This window comes from Antechinus flavipes, chromosome 5 (assembly GCF_016432865.1).
Source record: "Antechinus flavipes isolate AdamAnt ecotype Samford, QLD, Australia chromosome 5, AdamAnt_v2, whole genome shotgun sequence".
Classification (NCBI taxonomy): Eukaryota; Metazoa; Chordata; class Mammalia; order Dasyuromorphia; family Dasyuridae; genus Antechinus; species Antechinus flavipes.
Window position 1 is genome coordinate 92,910,796 of NC_067402.1, and position 17,410 is coordinate 92,928,205.

At 35.1% G+C, this 17,410-nt stretch overlaps 1 protein-coding gene across 8 annotated transcripts in view; it reads left to right on the top strand.

The window, feature by feature from the left end:
* The window catches only part of EZH2 (enhancer of zeste 2 polycomb repressive complex 2 subunit), a 109,005-nt gene that overhangs the window by 35,752 nt on the left and 55,843 nt on the right, over positions 1 to 17,410 (top strand). For 7 of the 8 annotated variants that reach the window (XM_052001725.1, XM_052001719.1, XM_052001720.1 and 4 more), the window contains one exon: positions 1,936 to 2,040. The gene's annotated coding sequence lies outside the window, so the exon portion shown is untranslated. Of the gene's footprint in view, positions 1 to 673; positions 869 to 1,935; positions 2,041 to 17,410 lie in introns of all 8 variants that reach the window. The other variant, XM_052001721.1, reaches the window with a different exon arrangement.

The window sequence follows — 17,410 nt, forward strand, 5'->3', positions numbered from 1 at the left end:
CTAGAGAAGGAAATGGCAGACTCCAGAAAAAAATGGCAGAAACTCCAGAAAGTTTCAAATGGGGTCGTGAAGAATTGGACATGATTAAAATGACTGAACCAACAGTATTTCTGGTAATAGGAATGATATGGTAAAAGGCAAAAAAGTGGGAGCAAGTGAGATGTGTACATAGTATTGTGTATATATGTATGTATATGTGTAATATAAGGTCTTTATTAGTTAATATTGAGATGGATTTGGAAGGGTAAAAATCTTGGGAGGGGGGAGGGGTTGGTGGAGGGTTAGGAAACTGTGATATGCAGTAGGCAATTATTCACTGCCTTGTAGTTTGTGTGGTTGCTATGGAAGTTAATCAGAGTTAATGGGGTGACAGAAGTGGTAGATGCTGTCTAGGGGAAGGGAATTACAGGGAAGCTAAAAGGTGGGGTTTAGCTAAGGCCAGGCTTAAAAAGTTTTATTATCAAGTGCAGCAAATTATAATTTACTTGGTCAAGCGCAACCCATTCAGTACTGAATTTCAATTCCCAACTCTCATACTTGACTTGCTGCTTGTTCCTTGAGACTTGAGTATGTTTCTAGTTTTGCCCCAAGATCCTTTTTAGACTTAGCTAATTTATACTGTCCATTCAGCTTCATGACTGACAGTACTAACTATTCACTTTTTCTATTTTAGACATTTCCACTTCAAAATCCTTTTAGTGCCAAGACCTGGTGATGCTCCCTATGCTTCCAACCAATTTTTCTTCATTTATAGTGTGATTTTTGGCAGTACCTTGCCCCATGATTGTACCACACACCTAAGATCTTACATTGTTCTTAAGTACAAGTGTCGTACTCTATATCTGCATTGTGGCAGTGTCAGAATATGGTAAGTTGGAGTGGGAGGAGAGAGTAAGAAATAGTGGACGTGCCATTGGAAATTCTAGATCAGGGCATATGAAAATATTACTTGAATATTTGTTAACTAGGGGAAAGATTGATTAAAGTTGGGGTAGACCATTTTGTGAGAGAATAACTTTAGTGGGATATGGCTGTGAATTGATGATGACCTTAAATAGGGTAGTATCTTTAGAAGTGGAAAGGAAGGACATGAGTCAAAATGAAAGAATTTGGAAAAATGGGTTTGATAAAAAATGAAATTGGGGAATAAAAACAACTCAGGGATTAGCTCTAGAAGAAGGTTGATTTATGGAGTAGAGTTAAGAAATTTCATCATGTTAGATTTCCTTTAGATGAAGATGCTTTGTAGACTTCTAAAAATATGAGACTCTCAGAAATTTAGGAATCATTTGCGTACAGATGATAGTTAAAGCTTTAAGAATAGGTGATTTTTTTCCCAAGGGAGTAAACCCAAAGAAATGTAGTAGCGCAAGACTAATTAAACTTTTTCCTTTTGTGACCCATCCCCCTCCCACCTCCCAAGAAATTTTTATGTGAAGTATATGGGCATATAATATAAGTAAATCAGACATGTATTGTTAATCATCAATTTGTGACTCTCACATTCAGTTACAAGGCCTCATATGGGGTTATGAATTGCAGTTTAAGAAACTATAGTAGAGGACCTGGGATTGCTACAAGTAAAAGACAAAAAGTTTATCTCATATAACAATGATGCTTATATAGTTTAAAATGTGAACATTTGTTGATTCTGTCCTTACATCTAGCTATTGATAGTGTATTACCATTTCTGTTTTGCACATGGGGAAACTGATGTTCAGGGAGGTTAAATAACTTGCTTAGGTCCCACAGGTAAGAATTTCTGGTGGTGTCAGCACTTGAGTGCCGGTTGTTCTTATATTTTGCTATGTATGACCATAGAATCCTCCAATGTCAGAACAAAAGCAGTTATAGCCAAGACTGATTATGGCTGAATGTAGAACATGAGAACTCGAGACCTGAAAAACCATCTGATCCCAGCTCCTTGTTTTACAGATGAGGAAACTGAGGCCCAGAGAGGTGAAGTGACTGCCAAGGTCCCAAAGCAAGTCAGTAGTCGAGCTGGAACTGGAATCAGAGTCTTCTGATTCCTCTTGAGAGGTAAGTGTCAGTGATTCACGTTTAACAAATATTCAATATGAGGCTGCTCTTCAATAAGGCTCTCTGAGAACACAGTAGCACAAATGAAGTAGTTATTTTCCTCCATCAGTTTACATCCTATTGGGATTCTGTGCTCTTCAAATATACTCTCCTTAATTTTTTTCAGAATGATATAGAAAGCTGGACATAGCCTATGTATTTTATTCTTATTTGTTCAGTGGTTAAATGGCCTTTAATTATAGATTTGTCATGGTGAAAGGAGGAAATTTATAATCTTTTAATATTAAAATATTATTGAACACAGTTACATGTTCCTGATTTTTTTTTTTTTTTTTTTTTTTTTTTTGCTGAGGCAGTTGAGGTTAATTGGCTTGCCCAGGGTCACACATCTAGGAAGTGGTAAGTGTATGAAGCCAGATTTGAACTCAGATACTCCTGATTTCAGGGTTGGTGCTCTATCTACTGGACCACCTAGCAGCCTGCCCCACCACATGTTCCTGATTTAAAAAAAAAAAAAGTCTTGTATATAAGCATATAACTTTTTTTCTTTTTAATTTTTTGTATTAAAGCTTTTTAGTTTTGAAAAGACATGCATGGATAATTTTTCAACATTAATCCTTGCAAAACCTTTTGCTCCAATTTTTCCCCCTTCTCTCCATCCCCTCCCCTAGATAACAAGTAATGCAATATGTTAAACGAGGTAAAAATATATATTAAATCCAGTATGTGCATACATATTTATATAATTATCATGTTGCACAAGAAAAATCAAATCAAAAAGGGGAAAAATGAGAAAGAAAATAAAATGCAAGCAAACAGCAACAAAAATGTGAAAATTCTATGTTGTGATCCATACTCAATTCCCACAGTCCTCTCTCTGGATGTAGATGATGCTCCTCAATCACAAGACCACTAGAATTTGTTTGAATCATCTTACTGTTGAAAAGAGCCACATCTATCAGAATTGATCATGATATAATTTTGTTGTTGTGGTAGTACATAACTTTCTAGGCAAATACCACGGGAAAAAAGAGATTTAAAAACAATAATGAAATTCAGCATCATTGATAAAGGAAACAAATTTTAAAAGTTAAAAACATTTATGATAAATTGATCTGACTTTCCATTACGAAATGTAATTATTTTAGGGATAAGACCTAGGCCTGTATTTCTTCTCTTTATGGAGCTTCCGATAAAGAATATCATTTTACTAGAGTAATTTGGTGTCCCTTCCCCTACCCCCTCCTACAACTCTTAAAAGAGTTACCTAAGATACTATCAGGGTCATAGAGAGCCCATACCCATACATGTCAGATGTATGACTAGAACCTTGGTCTTGTAGATCCTAAGTCATCTATTTGTCCATTATACCATATTTGTGATTTAAATATAGTTAAAATCATGAGTTATAAAAGCTACATAAAATATTAAATATGATTTACTTGTGAATTAAATTTGATATACAAAGTATTTCATGAATTTAACCAGTAAAAGTATAAGAGAGGAATAATTTATGAGTTTTTTATTCCAAATTCAAGTTGCATACTTAAATTTATATTAGTTTTTGTTTCTCCTTAAAGATTTGTTTATGTATTTGTTTGAGCAAAGATATAAAGTGTTTTAAAATCTCAATTGTAGGATCATGAATTGAGAGCTGAAAAGTGATCTTTGGGGTCTTAGGGTACAGTTCCCTTCTTTTGCAAATAAGGAAGTCAAGACCCAAGAGTATGACTTGCTCAGTTATCCAGGTAGTAGATTTCTGAGTCAAGATTTGAACATACATCTTCTTAACTTCAAGCCTAGTACTCTTATCTACTATCCTTTGCGGTCTCATGGTGGCTTGGACTTATGAAAGAATTGCAAGGCCTGAGATAACTGGCAACTTGTCCTAGTGTAAAGATCCTAGAATTTGGAAACCATAGAGATTGTGATAATTTATTTAGCTTTGTAAAGTTTGTAAAATACTTGATGTATATATCTCAGTTGATTGTCACCACAACCCTGGGAGGTGTTTTCTAATTTACAGATGAGAAAACAGAAGAGTCTTCCAGCTAGCAGTATCTTAGGCAGGATTCAGACTTGAGTTTGTTAGAGTGGCACCACTCTTTCTATAGGACCACATTGATAGATTGGTGAAACTGATAGACATCTTATATTTTTAAGGCATAAAATAAAATGCATAGGATTACCAAAAAACCCAATTATATTGAAATACTTAAAGAAATCCAAGTTCAGAGAACTCAGGTTAAGAACTCCTACTATACATTTTCATTGACAATCTTTTCTTGAATACTTTCTTTAATGAGAAACTTGTTATTTAATAAAGTAACTTGTTCCATTTTTTGACTGGTTAGCAAATTCTTCATTTTATTTAATTGGAATCCTATTTTAAAAAAGTGACTAACTCATTAGGTCCTGGTTTTATCCTGGATTCTCTCTCTCTTTTGGGGGGAAGAGGGGCTCTAAGCAATTGGGGTTAAATGAGTTGCTCTAGGTCACACAGCTACTAAGTATTGAATGTGTTTAAGGCTAGATTTGAATTTAGGGCTTCCTGACTTCAGGGCTGATGCTCTGTTCACTGTGCCATCTACTGCCTCCTATGGAATTATTTAGAAAAAAATTAATTCTTCTTGTACATGGCTTATTTCTTCATTTTCCAAATTAGGAAATTGGCTCAAAGAGGTTCTAATTTACAAGATTACAAGATTGTATGTAACTATAGGATTTTATTTTGCTTTTAATTTTGCTTCTTTATCATCTCTAATTTTGTCATTCAGTATATTAGCTATCTTCTCATATTACACACAGGTTTGTTGAGCTTCTGATGTTTTCAATCTAATACAGGGTAAAAAATGTTGAAAAGGATAAGACCAAAGATGGAGCCTGATATCAGGCTCATTGAACTTTGTTTCCAAAATGTATTTCATTCTCTTCCCACCTTCTTTTTTAAAAATTGGGACGATTTGACTGTCTTTAGCCTTATGATTTCTCTCCTATTCTGTATAAGGTCTAATAAATTGCAAAAATGTGTTTTTGTGTTCAAAGCTGCAAGTACTTTACAAGTACTTTCAGTACTTGGAAATAAAAAGTCAACTTCATGTGAACTCATTTGAAGAATTAGATACTTTGTTACTGTATCTTCATCTGTCCCATCTTGATCTTTAATTGCAGCATAAAAATATTTTTAAATTTTATTTGTCAATTTGACAAACATTGACATGTGAACATTTCAGTAAACAAAGAACAGAAGAAGAGGGTTGTAATTGAAATTGATATTTTATTACCTTATAGTTTTTAAAGTTAAGAATTTGAGAAGCAGGATGATAGAGATCTGGTTTTGGAAGTAAGAAAGTTTATGTACAAGTCTGGTTTTCTTTTCTTTTTGTTTTCCTTAAGCACTTGGCAACTTTACCTCCACACCTCTGTTTCTTTAGTTCCTTCTCCTTAATGAGTATTTTATGCTTTCCAATTTTAGATGACTGTTAGAGAGGACAAAAATAGGAAATTTTATTTCAAAATAGGAATTGAATTGTTTTGCTTTGGCTCTCGTTTGTTAATATGCCAACTGACCAGGTGGGATGGCTGGTCCCTACGTTCCATTTTTCTTCCTTTGAATAGCATTTGACAACAAAATAAACCATTTTTTGGTCATTGAGTCCTCATTTTAGTTAAGTCCACCTTAAAATGTAAGCTGGTGAAACTTAAGGTAAAGTGCAGATTGCTATGTCTTTTTGCCATTGTTCGGGCATTGTGCTAGCACTTTACAAATAATCTGTTTTGGTCTTTATAACAACTCTGTGAGAGATAGGTATTATTGTTTCCATTTTACAGTTAAGGAAACAGGCAGAAAGAAGTTGAATAGCTTGCCCAGGATCACATATGACTAGGAAGTTTCTAACTCTGGATTTGAACTCAGGAATTCTTGGCTACAGGCCAGGAGGCAATCTAACCATTTTGCCTGCTTGGTTTCAGTTTTTAACTGTAGGGAACTAAAGCCACATCACTTAGCTTCCCAAACGTACAACCTATCTTAATTAAGACACTATTTAGGGGCAGCTAGGTCCAAGTGGATAGAGCACCAGTCCTGAAGTCAGGAGGACCAGAGTTCAAATTTGGCCTCAGACACTTAACACTTCCAACTGTGTGATCCTGGGCAAGTCATTTAACCCCAATTGTCTCAGGAAAAAAAAAAAGACACTATATAAATATGAGGAGAATTATGCAATGCAAAAGCTTTACATCTGTGTTAATTTTGTTGGTATCCTCATTTCTGACCTGATAGCACTGCTTTGGCACTGCTTTGGAACTTCTCTGACTGGCTTTTCCACCATGCGTAAGGACATATCATTCTGTAGGATCTCATCAGCCTTGGTTCTCCACCTCCTCTTTACCTCTGCTTCTTTTATGGGGGAGGAAGGGAATGGGACCAATGAACTGTAAACCTCTATTCAAGGAGAAAACTCAGTTCCGGCATCTCTTTTCTTTTGGATTTATCTCGTTGATTTCTTAGCCATTCTCTTTGGTACCTTCTCTTTCCCACTCACTTTCAGCTTTGTGTTGTCTTCCTCCCTTAGACTTTAGGGTTTTTGAAGGCAGGGACTGTCTTTCATTTTTCATACTTTTATCCTCATTGATTAGAAAGGTGGCACTTAATATATGTTTATTGTCTTCTTGTTGTGAATAACAAATTTTAGCTATAGAGAGATAAACAAGGGACTTCCTGCTACTATTGATTGTAATTCTACTTCAGTGAAACCTTTTTTCCCCCTTAATTGTAAGCCCAGCTGATGATGAGAAGGCTTTTATTACTGAAATTGACAAGGCTCATCAGAAGAGTTCAAGAAATGCTCAAATCTTAAAGTGTTAGGGAGTAATTCAGCCCAATTTATTTCATTGAAGAAATGCTCCTTTTTTTTTTAGATATTTATGAAACATCTTGATATTAATAATATAGTTCAGAATTTTGCCAGGAATAAAACTTAATTTCATTGGTCTGTAGTGTATAGAATTCATGTTCTGTCCATTTTTGAAATTTGCAACTTTTGCTGTCTCGACCTTGTGGAATCTTTCCCATTCTCCTTGGTTTTAAAGGTATTATTTTTTGTCAGTAGTCAGATTTGGCAGATTCTTTTTAGAGCCATAGGAAGATATGGTGTATCAGGACTCTTCAAGAGGGATTATTTGTCCTTTTGTTCATCCTCCTATTTATCTTGATCTTCAGCTTCTTGTTATTCTTATTTTGTTCTTTCCAGAATTAAGACCATTTTCTCCTTGCTAGACCATTTTGCCTTTTCGCTCTCTTCAGTTGTCAGTATCTTGTCTACCTCAGTTAGTAGTTTTATTACCTTGATCTTTTTCCTTGCAAAACAGCTGATATTGTCCTCTTCATTTTGTTGTCCTTGATATCACTTACCAAACTCGCCTCATTCTGAACTTCAGTTCTCTTAACTGTATTATAAGACCATCTCATGATTTTGTATTCATCTTTTATCACGTGCTCTTGCCTCCATTATCTATACTTAAAAGACTTAAGTTGGTTGATGTGTTAATCTATTGGATTTTTTTTTTTTTAATTTAAGAGATTTTTTTACACAAAAACCACAGTGTCATACTGCTGTTATTTGTTAATTGTTCTTTGGCATATTTTAACTTACAAAAGGGAAAGTCTTATGGCTTAACTTGAGACATTTGGGGTAAGAAGCAGGGGTAAGATATGTTGAGATTATAGTCTCCTGAGAAACAAGAAAGCAATTGTTTCTCCAGAAAAGTAGGAGACCTTTTTAGGAGAAAGGTTAGGAGGAATACTGAGAAGCCTTTCTAACATAGTTAGTATCCAGTCTATCATCTTGTGGATCCTCCTTGTTTGGTTTAGGATACCTGAATGGTCTCACAAAACTATACTCTTAAGGAATGAGGAAGGCAGCCAAGAGTTTTTTCCTAGTGAAGCACAATATCTTTATTGGGCTCTTGTGATTGGTTTCCTACTTGTGAGATTATGAACAGGGTGGTACCAATGCACTGGGAAGCTACAATTTCATAGCTTAGAAGGTTCCAACTATCTGTGTGGGTTTCCAGGAAAGAGGCAGGACAGGAGGGAAGGAGGAAGTACCAGGCAGGAGGAAGGGTATCCATAGCAGAGACAGCCTGTCACAAGGGAGCCTCTGTCCAGAATATGTCGTTTCACACCTCCCCCCCCTCCATCCCCCCCTTCCCCAACTATTGTACTCTAGCTCTCAAACAGACTGGCTTTGCCTTAAGACAGCTGGTCATGCAGATTCTCTTTGCCAACTGTTCAGCCTTGTGATATGACAGTAACAGAACACAAAGTAAATTCACTGAAACCAGTATCGTGGAGCATTGGTTTCAAGAATATAGCCTTTTTTTCCCTTTAACTAGTCACAGGTCTAATGGTGGTAGTAGAATTTCCCTTCCATGTACACCTGTTCTTTTCTTTTTTCCCTAAGGTGTTCACTTCAGTGGGTTGGTTTACCTCTTCTGAGGGATGTGTTTTTTTCCTGCTGCATCATCTTTTCTTTTTTTTCAAAGGGTAAAGTTGGAATAAGATATGAAATATACATCAAACAGATGGTTCTACTTTCTAAATCCCTAGCTGGGGTTTCTTTGAAATTAGTATTAAGTGAGCTAGGAATTCATATAAACCAGAGTTTCACTTAGGACCAGCCCTTTTTCTGTACTTGGCACCCAAACAATGAAGAGTAGCTAGTTCCCAGTTGAGATCTGGTCTAGTAGGGACAGCATTCTGAGAGGGGGAATAGAAAGAGAGAAAAACTTCAGAGGAACAATGGGGAAAAATTGGCAAATTATTTGCCTTTAGGTCATAAAGTTTTCTGAGGATTATTCTTATCCATTCTGTCCATTCTATAATTGTATATCTGAACTATCATTAAGAGATATCATCATAAAGAGGCCTCAAGTTTAATATATATCTAGTTTCTTGGAGGTTGAGTTTGCTATCCCTATAAAAAGGGACTTTCAGTTATTTTCCTAAATTATTCCTTTAGTAATTCATTCCATATTTCTATTAGTTTTATTGTCTGGAGTGGTAAAAGGAAATTAGAAAGACCAGTTATGCTATTTGAAGGCCTGTGCCTGAAGAAGAAGATAGGTATTTTGATTTTAGACAATATTGTCTGATAGGCTATGGGACTATAATATATACTTCATCAGTTCTTAATAGTGGAAGACACCTTAGTTTTATTTTTAAAAAGAGCAAAGTGAAATTCAAAATAGCATTAATCTCAAGCATAAAGTCATCTACCATGCAGAGAAAAGACGAGTATACTCTGGGACATCAAGTTGTGAGCTCTTGACCACAGAGTAAAGTAGCTAATATTTACATAATGCTTAAAGATTTGAAAAGTGCTTTACATATAATAGCTCCTTTTTGCAGATAATGAAATTGAATCTGGAGCCCCAGTGACTTGCTCAACATCATACAGCATTACTTCTGAGTGATGGAGAATTTGAACCTAGTTTTTCTCCACTATAAGTCTAGGATTCTATCCATATTGAGACAGCAGTTGTTAGGTTGGGTAATTTTCAATGACCTTCAACATTTCTCTCCTCATGACTGTGATGTTAAACTCTGGGGAAACTGTGGTATTATGAATTCAGTATCTTGTCGTCCATAACTGCCAGTTTTTTAGCTTAGATAATGACATGGAAACCTTCAAATTTAAGTGAAATAATAATTCTAGTGAAAAGGTTTACTTGATTGTTCATCTCATCGTTAGATAATGATTTATTACTTCATAAAGTAATAGCCTTTACTATTGTTGCCTAATCATTGGGAAACTCAAGGCCCAAAAAACCCCAACATATTATCTGGTCTTAGAAAATATTTACAAAGTAATTTCTAGGAGGAGAGGGTACCAGTAACTAATTGGAGATCAGAATAGGCTTTCTTTAGGAAATAAACTTGCCTAAGATCAGAAGAAAGCAAGAGATTCTAGAAAGTAGAGATGAGAGAGAGTGCAAAACTGGGGGGGTGGGGGGAGGGAACGGGCAGTCCTCAAAAAACCTGAGACAGAGGTGGAATGTTAAGCATAGCATATCTAACACCAGTGATGCCAGATTGAAAATAATGAAGAAGAGTAATGTATAACAAGTCAGATTGGACTTTTAAAACCAAATGTAGCAGTTCATATTTGATCCTAAAGTCCAGTCATGGAAACTTCCTGAAATAGTGAGTAAGTGACATAGACCTGCATTGTAGTAACATCGGTCTGACCACTTTGTGAATAAAGGTCATTTAAAACGAATTTTATTGATAGCTTTTATTTTTACATTGCCTAGATATCTCCTGAATCTCTTCTACCTCCTGTTAGAATCATCCCTTTATAATAAAGAATTTTTTTTAAAAAGAAAAGAAAAAGAGGAAAAAAGGTGTAGTAAAACTGACCAGTGTATTGAAGAAAATTTGATGATGTGTACTGTGTTGTATGTTTGTGGCTTCTGACATCGTTAAAGGGAATAGAGAGGGTTATCTTTTGTTTCTTAGGGGCCCAAGCTTTTTTTCTTTCTAAATTTTGCAATATAACAATTTTGTTTGTAGTGGTTGTTCTCACCATTTACATTGTTATATTCATTGTGTATTTTGTTTTCTTGACATTAAAACTTAATTTTGTATCAGTTCATGTAAGTTTTTTTAGTCTTTATAATTATCATATTCATTGTTTTTTATAGCACAATAATATTCAATTATATTCACTGCCACAATCTTCTTAGCATTTCCTGATCAAAAGGTATTTACTTGGTTTCCCTTTTTTTGGGGGGGAGTGATGGTGATAAAAAGTGCTACTTAGAAGTTGATTGCAGTAGTTCAGGCAAGAGGTGATAAGGGTCTGAACTAGAGTGATGGCTGTGTTAAGTGGAGAAAAGGGAACTGATACAAATGATGTTGGAGGAATGAAATTGGTAAGATTTGGCAACTTATTGGCTATTAGGCCAAAGGGAAGCAATTGAAATGACTACAAGATTTGTCAGTGAGGCTGTGACCAATTGTAGAAAACAGAAATAGGGAAGTAAAAAGGCAAGAGACTTGATTTTTGCTTTGAATTTCATTACTGATACTTGTATAATTTTATTGTACAAATGAAATTGTTCAGTGAGCTTAAACATTAACCCTGAAGCTCAACCCTGAGCATATAGATACATACACATAAATATAGATTTTTTTTTTTTATTAAAGCTTTTTATTTACAAAGCATATGCATGGGTAAATTTTCCAGCATTGACCCTTCATAACCTTTTGTTCCAAATTTTCCCCTCTTTCCTCCCACCCCCTCTCCTAGTCCAATACATGTTAAATATGTTGAAATGCGTGTTAATTCCAGTATATATATACATATTTATACAGTTATCTTGTTGCACAAGAAAAATCATATCAAGAAGGAAGAAAAGGAAAAACTGGGAAAGAAAACAAAACGTAAGCAAATGACAACAGAGAGAGTGAGAATGCTATGTTTTGTTCCACACTCGGTTCCCTTGGTTCTCTGGGTGTAAATGGCTCTCTTCATCACTGTACAAGTGGAACTGGTTTGATCATCTCAACGTTGAAGAGAGCCACATCCATCAGAATTGATTGTTGTATAGTCTTCTTGTTGCTGAGTATAATGATCTCCTGGTTCTGTTCATTTCACTTAGTATCAATTCATGTAGGTCTTTCCAGGCCTCTAAATCATCCTGCTGGTCATTTCTTATAGAACAATTGTAATGACCGCGTTAGCACCCAGGATACCTCAGAATCAGCCGGAGTCAGGATAAGCAAAAGTCCTTAATCTTTATTCTCAGTCCCCAGACACAGGATCGAACAGGATGAAAGCAGAATTGCCCCAACCACCTTCTCCCTCCTCTACTGCCAAGAGTGTGTCCCTCACTAGTCTTACTCCACCCCCTAGTCCCTCCTACAATCCTCCATACACCAATCATTGGGCCAGCAGGGATAAGCGAAAGGACCATTTTCCAAGCATATTCCCATAGAGTATTGCCTCAAGCGCTCAGCCGTCCCGACTTTGGTGCATCAACCCAGTAGTTTCAGTCCTCTACAAAGAATAGTATTTCATAGCATTCAAATACCATAATTTATTCAGCTATTCTCCAATTGATGGACATCCCTTCAGTTTCCAGTTTCTTGCCATTACAAAGACACCTGCCACAAACATTCTTGCACATACAGGTCTTTTTTCCTTCTTTAAGATCTCTTTGAGATATAATCCCAGTAGTACCACTGCTGGATCAAAGGATATATACAGTTTGATAACTTTTTAAGTGTAGTTCCAAATTGTTCTCCAGCATGGTTGGATCCGTTCATAATTCCATCAACAGTGTACCAGTGTCCCAGTTTTCCCACATCTCCTCCAACATTTAGCTGAGCATATATTTTGATTTTAATTTAATTTTATTTATTCTAAAAATTTTTTTTAATTATAGCTTTTTATATATAAAACATATGCATGGGTAATTTTTCAACATTGACCCTTGAAGAAAATTATGTTTCAACTTTTCTCCTCTCTACTCCCTCCTCTAGATGGCAGGTGGTCTCATACATGTTAAATATGTTAAAGTATATGTTACATACAGTGTATGTATAGTTATCTTGCTGTACAAGAAAAATCAGATTTTGAAAGAAGATAAAAATAACCTGAGAAGAAAAAAACAAAAATGCAAGCAAACAATAACAGAAAGAGTGGAAATGCTATGTTGTAGTCCATACTCATTTCCCAGTGTTCTTTCTCTGAGTATAGCTGGTTCTGTTCATTACTGATCACTTGGAACTGATTTGGATCCTCTTATTGTTGAAGGGAACCAGGTCTATCAGAATTGATCATCATGTACTATTGTTGTTGAAGTGTATAATGATCTCCTGGTTCTGTTCATTTCACTTAGCATTAGTTCATGTAAATCTCTCCAAGCCTCTCTGTATTCATCCTGCTGGTCATTTCTTAACAGAACAATAATATTCCATAACATTCATATGCCACAATTTATTCAGCCATTCTCCAACTGGTGGGCATCCATTCAATTTCCAGTTTCTAGCCACTACAAAAAGGGCTGCCACAAGCATTTTTGCATATATAGGTCTCTTTCCTTTCTTCAATATCTCTTTGGGACATAAACCCAGTAGTAATACTACTGGATCAAAGGGTATGCACAGTTTGATAACTTTTTGAGTATAGTTCCAAATTTGAGCATATATTTTTAAAAAAATTGTAATCTTTTATGCTATTTTGAGAAAAAGTGTTCTTTTAAATGAACAGAGAATTAAAATTAATAATTTAAAAATTCTCTCCCTTCTATTGGAAAATAATATGAAAATGAAATCATTTGCATTAAAAATATAAATGATTAGACAAAATAAATTACTTTTCTCCTTGTTCTCCTGACTTTGCTTCATGTTAGTTTATGTAAATCTCCTCATGTTTTACTGGCAGAATAGTATTCCATTACTTTTATAAACCATAGTATTTAGTCATTCAGTTGATGGGCACCCTTTAGTTTTCACTTCTTTGCTATAGATTAAAAGGGACTATTGTGTTTTTCTGTTCAATGCTATTAAAAAGAGGGACTATTATAAATATTTTGTACATATAGATCCTTTTCTTCTTTCTTTGGTCACCTACATTCCCAGTGCACAGGTAGGTCAAAATTACTGAGGGTAAGAAGAATGTGAAATTTAAGTTAGATAAATTATAAATCATTCTAGATTGTATATAATGAATCAGAATTCAATTGATAAAACTCAAGAGATACCATGTGGGTTAGAATATGCAATGGATAGTGGGCCCAACCTTCTTGCCATGTCAAAGTTCACATTTTGCCTTTGACACCTAGTGGTTTTGTCATGATCAGTATATATCGATTATAACTGCTCATCCCTCCACCCCGAAACTAGCTCTAATACTATAAATTACAAATTAATTTCTAAACTTTATCACTGGAAGGGTTTCTATACCAGAAGCTTCCTACCCTGTTGAAGCAATAAAAAAAAAAATGAAGAAAAGTTAGGAATGTAACAAGAGCTATAGATTCTTTAGTTCTAGTGAAAGTTAATAAAGGGTTTTAACATGCTTCTCCAAGGTCAATCTATACTTTTCTATAGAATTTCTCTATAGAATTTTTCTACTATATACTATATTACCAATAATTATGTTAATTTTTTTTTAAAAGCCTTTAACAAAATGGAAAAAAAGGAAGAATACTTCAGATGGAAACACTTGTCAGCACAAAAAAAGAAGAGGTTTGTCATTAGAACAAAAAATGATGTAATCTAACAGTATGATATGATCATAGTAACCCTAAGATATAGAACAAAGTGTTGGAATATCTGTATCTATGGTACAGAATATTATAAAACATAACAGGAGAAACAAAAGAAAGATAAAATTGCATCAGCTTTTGATGGTTTGCAAAAAGCTGTAAGAAATTAAAGTGGTAAGTAATAGAAATAGAGCATCCTTTAACTGTGTAGATGGCAATAAAAATGCATTCCTCTTTGCAGAATAGTCATTGAGACAAAAACTTCATACTTGCTTAAGATTGTGGAAAAAAAATAGAAGTGAATTGAATTCATTTTATTTATTTATTGCAAGGCACTTGGGGTTAAATGACTTGTCCAACGTCACACACTTAAGAAGTGGTAAGTGTGAGGCTGGATTTACACTGTACCATCCAGCTGCCCCCAGAAACTTGTACTATAAGCTAGGTTGGGTAATTGGATCCCTTTAAAAATTGAGTTGCATTGTGTAATATTAAACTTTCTGGAAAGGTGACCAGTGCTGATGAGATTGGAGCTGCTAATGATTTGGAAAAAAATAATCGAAGGAGGTGGATGCACTGGTCAAAATTTTTTTTTAATGTAGATGAAACAATCTTGTTCTAGGATTTATATTTCTATGAAAGGAAAAAAGAAAACCCAACACAACTTGGATTTGAAGTATCTAAGGATCACCTAACATTTTTATTGTGAAGCAATGCAGAAGGGAATTTTAAATAAAAACTAATGCTGTTAATCTGTCTCAGAATTCTAGTTTTCTTAGAGGCCACTACCTTTGAATACTTGTAGTTCTTTGATGGCCATATCAGAAAACATGGGTGACTACGGTGGTTTTTGAAAACTCGTTTTAATTTATTTCAGCTCAAGTATTGCAAAATATTGTAGGGGCAGAAATATCACAGTCGAGGAATTAGTGATTTTAGATCATGTCCTGATCATCCAACTACACTTTGTTCATTATATAAGAAGGTGAACAGGTAAACTTGCAGAGATATGGATACATTCTTTTCACCTTCCACCCACCATATGTATTCTTTCCTGTGTGATATCTCTAAAGGCTGGGATGGAAGTAAGAATGGTAGACTGGGAGTGAGAAGGATTAACAAGAGGAATGGTTACTGATACTTCCAGGACTCTTGTGCCTATCTGCCTGATGATAGCATTTGGTAAGCAATTATTACTAGTGGTGATGAGGAGCACAGTAATTTCTTCCATTGTTGGGGGCTGGGACAGAAAGAAGGTTCTGAACTGTTCTGCCTCTTGTCTCTCTCTTCTTACACATCATTTGTGTTTGATCTTAACTTATTACCAGAGTAAAGGAAATGACATGAATCCCAATGATTTTGTTATCTTATCAGAGATACAATCAAGTAGACATGGAAGCATATTGCACAGTATGAAATACTTCATGAGTATTGCTTCCTTCTTTCTCTAGGGGTTCTCTCAAATCATTCACAACTGTCCTGTTCGGCAGTATCACCCAAGCTGCTTCTTGCTTGATTTCAAAATTAAAAATACTCATTTACAAGGGCATAACTAAATCACCATCACTACCTTCTCTTTTATCAACAACAAACAAATTGAACCTAAAGATGAAGAGCCTCTTTGAGCCTCTTCTATGACTAGGTCTACTTTTTTTCTTTTAAGTGGTTCATTCTGAAAGGATTTGTTAATCAAGGTATCATACTTTCTTAGTTTGAGTATTACTTCATTCCATCCAAAGAAAATTGTAAGATAAACTGTATCACACTTTAAAGTGTGCAGAACTCTTTGAGTCTCACAGCAGCCTCATGAGTCAGTTTGAACATTATTGTTCCCACTTTATTGATAAAGGTAGTTGAGGCTCAGAGAGGTTAAATGACTTGCCCTAAGTCACACAACTAGTTAATATCCAGAGACAGGATTTAAATTCCAAATTTAACATTCTCTTCACTTGCCCTGCATATACTCTCTATCATTTGAAACCCAAATATTATGATCAACTTAGAATGATAACTGAATAGATGCTAAATAAAATTAAGACCAAACTCAACAAAATATAAATGATATAATATTTGTCTTTAATCCTCTACCTAACCAGTAAATAATCTGCTTGTTCTCCCTAACCCTTCCCCTGAAATTCCTGTTTTTTTCAAGAGTACCTACGTTTTACTAATCACCCAGGCCTGCAAAACCTCAGTATTATTTCCAATTTGTCTCATCCTACAAATCTAATCTCTTGTCAAATCTTGTTATTTCTTTCTCTGCAACATTTCTCCACAGTTATCATTCTAATTCAGTCCCTTATCACCATTTTGTTAGACTCTTGCAGTTGGACTTCTTGACTCCAGTCAGTTCCTATTCTAATCCATCCACTACTTAAGTTGCCAAGGTGATTTTCCTAAAGTGCAACACTCATAAAGCTCTAGTGGCACCCCCATGTTGTCTATCTCCAAGATAAAAAACCCTTTGACCTTTAAAGCTCTTCATAACCTGACCCCTTATTCTACTTTTCCAGTATTTTAACTTTGTATTCTCTTTCCTTGACTCCCTGTCTGTGATTCAGTTAATTATCCTAACTATTCTAAGTAATTTGTTCTTCACATACTTCATCTCCTTTTCGTGCATGTTTGTAAGTGCTCTTCTGTTGAAGTATTTTCTCTTTTAGAAGGCCTTTCCTGGTCCCCCAGCTGCATAACCAGGCCATCTAAGGTTACCCTCCTACTACCTTGCATTTATCTTATATATTCTAATTTATGTATATTGTTTTTCTCATTAAAATGTAGACTCTTTGAGGGCAGTAACTTTTTTTATGCCTGCCCCCATCAGCCCAATGCCTAGCAAATTGTATAGTCCTTAATAAAATTTCAGTTAACAATCATATGAAAGTTTGCTCCTTATTAGTAAGAGAACACAAAGCAAAACAAGTGAAGTTTTGCTTTACACTTGGCAAAGATGACAAAAATTGCCAAAGGGGTCTGTGGCACACATAAAAAGTTCAAGAGCCCCTGAAATAAGGGAATAATTGGATATGAAAGCCATTTTAGAAAGAAGGAGAAATTAATGCATTGTTAATGGAGCTGTAATTGAATAAAT